The sequence below is a fragment of the Equus asinus genome, chromosome 5 (assembly GCF_041296235.1).
Source record: "Equus asinus isolate D_3611 breed Donkey chromosome 5, EquAss-T2T_v2, whole genome shotgun sequence".
Taxonomy (NCBI): domain Eukaryota; kingdom Metazoa; phylum Chordata; class Mammalia; order Perissodactyla; family Equidae; genus Equus; species Equus asinus.
In genome coordinates this window covers 24,359,959-24,365,958 of record NC_091794.1, presented here as the reverse complement: position 1 = coordinate 24,365,958, position 6,000 = coordinate 24,359,959, and the positions used below count along the sequence as shown (strand labels likewise).

General features: G+C 51.5%; 1 protein-coding gene across 1 annotated transcript in view; it reads left to right on the top strand.

Annotated features, from left to right (window-relative positions):
- The first annotated feature begins 2,323 nt into the window (after positions 1-2,323).
- The window catches only part of MYLK (myosin light chain kinase), a 260,059-nt gene continuing 256,382 nt past the window's right edge, over positions 2,324-6,000 (top strand). Inside the window, exon 1 of the mRNA XM_070508989.1 lies at positions 2,324-2,551. The gene's annotated coding sequence lies outside the window, so the exon portion shown is untranslated. The remainder of the gene's footprint in view (positions 2,552-6,000) is intronic.

Below are 6,000 nucleotides of genomic sequence, written 5' to 3'. Positions count from 1 at the left end.
GTATTTATATCCATGAATTTATAATGACACTGGGAAACCTAAAAAGTCACCTTCTGAGGATAACAGAGAATCAACTCATTATCTTAAAAACTGGGTAAATTAAAAGAAAGATGCAAGTATTTATCCAGACTTTCCTATATGAACTTATCTCATGGTAACTAAATACTAGATGAGAGGAAGCTTATAAATTTATAAGTTTATTTGTAAGCTCTCCTTTGAAATTTATTCAGCTAATAAATAAAAACAAAGCAATAGAATTAAAATATCAGTTGGCAACTCTCAGTGAATTCATGGATCTAGGAATTGAGCATCAGCAGCTGCTAATCTCAAAAAAGAGCAAAACTAAACATCATGTGCCTCTTGGTGAAAGAACACGCCACCACCCATAGCCTTCACAAGGGATCAAACCTCAGTCTGATGAAGCCTCTGATCCACTGCCAATTTGCAGGACACACCAAGGACAGAGGAATACACGGAACTGTCCTAGGAAAGTGCAATTCCCAGACTGGGAAATTCCACCGGTCAAAAGGCCTAAGTTCCTCAACAGATAATTGTAACAGAAGAAGGCACATCAAGTTTTTAAAAAACAGATAAGATGCACACTTGGGAGATAATACTGTAAAGAAACTAGCACAAGTGATTACTTTATATGAAAGACAGGCTAGAGGTTACTTTCAGGAGGAGGGTGAAAGGGGACTGTGACTGGGACGGGGCACATGGAGAGACTTCTGGGGTGACTGGCAGAGTTCTATTTGTTGACCTTACGGTGACTACAAGAATGTTTGCCTCATAATAATTCACCAGTCTGTATATTTGTTTCGTGTGGTTTTCTGTACCTGTGTTTTATTTTACAATAAAAAACATAACAAGTACTCCTTTACCTGAAACAAACAGTTAAAAAAAAAAAAAAAAGGAAAGAGAGTCCAAGTGAAGAGATCAGGAAACTACAAAATAAAAATAGCTCATGTCAAGCGCAAACTATTAAGCAAGCCAAAAAAAAGAAGAAAGAAAGAAAAAGAATTTTAAAAGGACTTTGCAGGTACCCTCCAAACCAATGAGAGATTCTTAACACACAACAAAGGGAAGATGTCAGAAGAACCCTAGTGCTAAAGTTTCAGAGCTGCAAGAAACTCATTTTCCAGATTAGAAAATTGCCAGAGACGGCAAGTGACCCATGCACGCTCTACAAACCTACTACCAGAACCAGCTCTAACATCCAGGTCTTCCAGTCTGGGACTTTTCCCACCACAAAACAGAGTTTGCTTCCTTTACATTTTAATTCTTTTTTTTTTTTTTTAAAGAAGTGGCTGAGTTCTATTTCTCCAGAACATTCCCAAGATAACGTTTTCAAATTGCATTCAAGGTTGGCTTTTCTGAAAAAGCAGATAGAGATATGCTTTCTCAGAGTTGGATCTGGTTAGCCTGACAGCAGAGTTGGGTGGGAAACTCTGGTCTGAACCTTCCAGAGACTGTCTCTAATCTTCGAGCATCCTCTCTTTGCCTTCTTTAGTCACTTCCCCGCTTCTCCCCGCCTCTTGCCTCACCGCGGTCTGCCTGCCTCTCGGTTAAGCAGACACAGATCATACTCGCACGTTTGAGTTCACAGTAACTGTATGCTAAACTCTGTCCTGAGGGCTTTACCTGCACATTCCTATGAGGCACTGAGATTACCCCCATTTTAGAGATAAGAAAACCGAGTAACAGAGGTGGTAAGTAACTTGTCCAACGTGAGGGGTAGGGCTCTCAACTCCAGAGCCCGCGTTTTTAAGGACGATGTTATTATCCTGTCTACACAGTTTCGTATTTCTTCACTTACTGAACAAAATTGCACGTTAACTTGTTTTCTAATGTTGAAAGTGAGCGAGTTAAGTTTTTCACGAGACTTTGTTCAAGAAACAAAATGTATTCATTTGGGGGAATCTACTCGATTCCTTGTGGATTTTAATAACCACATCAGAGAAGAAGAAAATTAATTTTAAAGACTACAGAGTTTTTCCAGTGCGTGGTCCTCCTTTGTCCTGTATCAAGTGGTCTTCCAGGGGAAAGTGCAAAAAAAAAAAAAAAGAAAAAATCGGGAAAACACCCTGACCGCCAGCAGCGCGGCGCGCGAGGAGTCGGGACCGCGCGGGGGAAGGGGAGGTGGACCCGCGTCCGGCGCTGGGTTCGCCTCCGGATTCGCCGCGCCGGGCTCCCGGCAGGAGCGCGGGTGGGCGTGGCGGGGCAGACGGCAGGTCCATTCCCTGAGCGCGATGCAAATGACATGCAAATCAGCGCGTGTGCCCCGGAGCCGGCCGTCTGAGTCGCAGCCCGCAGCGCCGCGCTCTCGGCCGCTCGCCCTCCGGCGCGGTGGCTCCTGGCTCTCCCGCGGCCTCGCTCTCTCGCCGGGCCGCTCGCCCGCTCTGCCCAGCTCGGGACACGCCTCGCCGGCTCTCCGCCCCGCCCGCTCGGCAGCCTGCGGCGGAGCGAACGCTGAGCCCGCGCTGCGCGCCCGCCGCCGGGGCGTCCCCGCCGAGCGCCGTGCCTCGGCTCCCGGGCTGCCTGCACCGCGCGGGTGAGTGAGCCCGCCGCACGCTTTTGTCCCGGCGCGGCCCCTGGAGTCGCTCTCCGAGGGTGGGGGTCGGGGTCAGGACCCTCCGTCGGAAGCGTGCCCCTGGCCCTCATGGAGCGGAGCTCTTACGTGCGGCGAGGAGTTTGGGCGGGGGTGGCGGGGCGCCTAAGGGGACTCCCTCAGCCACTCCAGGGAGCCCGGACTTCCTTGGGGGAGGCGAAGCGCTTGGGGACAGTGATGCGATTGTCTCTATTGGCGTCTTCCGGAGGGGTGTCTTTGATTTGAGGGGTGCGAAGCGCCGCTAGCCGCCAAGGAAGAGAGGCGGGCTCTTCTCCCCTCCCCAGCCCCTTGCAGAACGACTTGGCGAGGTGGCGGCAGCCTCGTGGGCGGGGGTGCCATGGGAAGGTCCTCCCAGCCCAAATGTGACTCCGGGAAGGTAGGACGGTGAAGGCGGCCGCGGGGTCCCACCAAAACTGGGGCGTCGGAGTTGCAGTCTGGAACTCACTCCCGGCTCCTCACTGAAGCCCGGCGCCTGCTCTGCCTGCGTCGCTTCTTCTGAGGTTCCAAGGTTGAGGGACCCTTGTTCGAAGATCATCACGGCTGGAAAGTTTGGGATAAACTAATTCCCAGGAGGTGTTAGCTGTCACTGGCTGAGGGAGAACCCTCCCTGCAACTTGTGGCTGCTGACACGCTTCAGGACCCAAAGCACTGAAGTTTTAGGAGCGGTATTGCAGAGGGGAAGATGGGCTGATGGGGAGAGGTTTTCTAGAATTTTTGTTTTGGTTGGGGGGGGGTGTACCCTCTATATCATAACCTGAAGGAGGGAGACCGAGCTCCTTTGGGGCCTAGAGGGAGTAAAAATCCATGTTGCCATTCAGGGAGCTGGCGGGGGGATACACCTGGACAGTGGGCATAGTGCCAGGCCTCAGGCCCTGTGGTTTTCGCCATCCCTCCTCTCCCCAAGTGCGGAGAGCAGAGTATGTGTGACGTCCGCGTCCCGGAGCCCAGCCCCAGCCTTCCGGCGCCTGCCCTAGAGCTGCACCCCCTTCCAAGCAGCGCTGTAGGTTCTTCCCTGCCTTAGTGGAATATTCTCTTTTGTCAAGGTGCACAACTTGTCAATAAATTATTTCCAAATGGGGGCATGAGAGGACCATTCGGGGAACCCCTCTACACTTCAAAGCATCAGGTATCCACAATGCAAGTCTCTGGGGGAAGCGTAGGTGCTTCTGGGAAGCTTATTGGGTTCCTAAAGGGCATTTCAGGGTTTTTTTTTGGTTTTACTTACATTCTTTCCCTCTTCCCCTCTACTGTCTCCTTTCTTTCCTCTTATATTCTTGATCCCCTTCCCTTCTGTCTTCTGTGATCCTGTCTCAGTCTTCCTTCCCTGCCCTGCACGCTGCAGGGACTGTGGAGGTGATGCTACTGGCACCACAGGGCCCTAGGCCAGCTTGGGATGTTTGCTCCTAGTGCCCAGGGTGAGGTTGCCCCTTTGTCTCCTACCCTCAGTGGACCAAGAGCCTTGAGCCAGAGCAGGCGGGAGCTTGGGCAATTGGCCTGGGGCGGGGAGTGGCTGGACATTGGATGCCGGATTCGGTATTGGGTACTCTGGGGATTTGCACAAGAGCCTTTTCTCCAGGATTTGCATGTCTGTCCCTTCATTCACTAATGATACAAAAGGATGCTGGGGGGCTGGCCCCGTGGCCGAGTGGTTAAGTTCGCGTGCTCCGCTGCAGGCGGCCCTGTGTTTCGTTGGTTCGTATCCTGGGCGCGGACATGGCACTGCTCATCGGGCCACACTGAGGCGGCGTCCCACATGCCACAGCTAGGAGGACCCACAACGAAGAATATACAACTATGTACTGGGGGGCTTTGGGGAGAAAAAGGAAAAAAAAAAAAAAAAGGATGCTGGTCCTCACACATCCCTGGGCATTAGCTTGGAGAACCACCCCACAGTGGTGATGGACTTGTGTATTTGGTTTCTTTTGTGCAGTCACTGGCTAGCTGAGGAGGTGGGTGACTGGGGCCTTGGAGCAGTTTTTCTTTGTGTGAGATTTGCTGACCCTCTCATCAGGAGACTGTTTCCTCCGGGGCCAGATCTCCAGAGACATGACAGAGCACTAGCACAAAGTTCCTGGTCTCATTGGTGAGGTCAGGTGGACCCACCTGCTGCCTGGGGCTTAGACAGGTGTAGTCACTACAGAGCAGGGGCCCCCTGGCTGGTAGTTGTAGGGGAGTCTGCTGGGAAGGCTTGTTGGAAAAGGAGGCAGGCTCAGGAGGTACTGCGAGGAGAGAGGCCTGTGGAGGGGCCAAAGGTGGGGGAAGGGTCTTGGTCCCCACTGGCGAGGTCTTCTCCAGCTTCAGAGGAATAGACTGTGAATGCTCTGGGGTCACTGTGTACTCAGTGACTGCAAGAATGACCCCTTGCTTTTTTCCCCAAAACATGAATCTAGAGCCTGTTCAATAGAACTGGTTGGTTTTTTGGCTCTTTGCCTTTTAAGTATCTCAGGAGGTGGCAATTTGAGAATGCAGCCCAGCCTGGGGGTAGGGGTCCAGAGACCCCCTGAACATGTGGAGTCTTATTTAGTATCTTTCTGAGAACAACACTTCTTGGCACTCTGGAAATATATACCGAGGCCACTTGGAAGCCTAACTGCCCTTCCCCCAATTCAAACCACACACACAGGTTGGGAAGTTGTTCATTCTTAAGAGGTTCCTGTTCTGTCCTTTCTGTAATTGAAATATAGTGAAATTTAGAGAACAGCCCTTAGAAAGTAACCTTTCCCAACAGAAGACATTGTCCTCTCCCAACTTGACTCTTGTGTCATTTTGCTTTGACAGACAGAGGGTGCACCCAGAGAACCTGGGGCAGGGCCATCTGCATGGAAAACGTACCAGTGGACACTTGGGTGGCATGTGGGCTTGGATTCGAGGAACCATTCAGCAGCAATTCAGAGTGAGGATGTTTCAGATGTCACTGGAATAGGCTCTGTGCCGTGTGACTTCTGTCCCCTTCCCTTTCACCCCTCTGGCATCCTGCCCCACAAGCACAGCAAGGTGAGTGTCCTGGGCCAGAATCTGCCCTGGGAGTCACTCACCTCTCCCACTTGTGCGATTCTATAGATGAATTCTCTGTCTGTCGAGTTTTGGCTTCATACTTTTCTGTTTGTTTGAAGCCAACAGGTTGAGCAAATGCAGTTCCCCTTAGAATCTCAAGGTAGATGGACTTTGCTGTTTGTCACTACAGGCCAGCAGGTGCATCCATCCTGCCTTGTGTACACCTGGTGTGCTAGGGTTGCAGCCCTTGTGACATGGCAAGTGACAGGCAGCCTGGTGGGGCTGAGGCAGGAGGGCGGTCCAGTAAGAACTGCTCCCTGTTTGCGGCTCATAGGGACAGGCTGGATTCCCAGATGCCCACACCACCTTCTTTTCATTGTCCTCCTTCTCACCGTCCC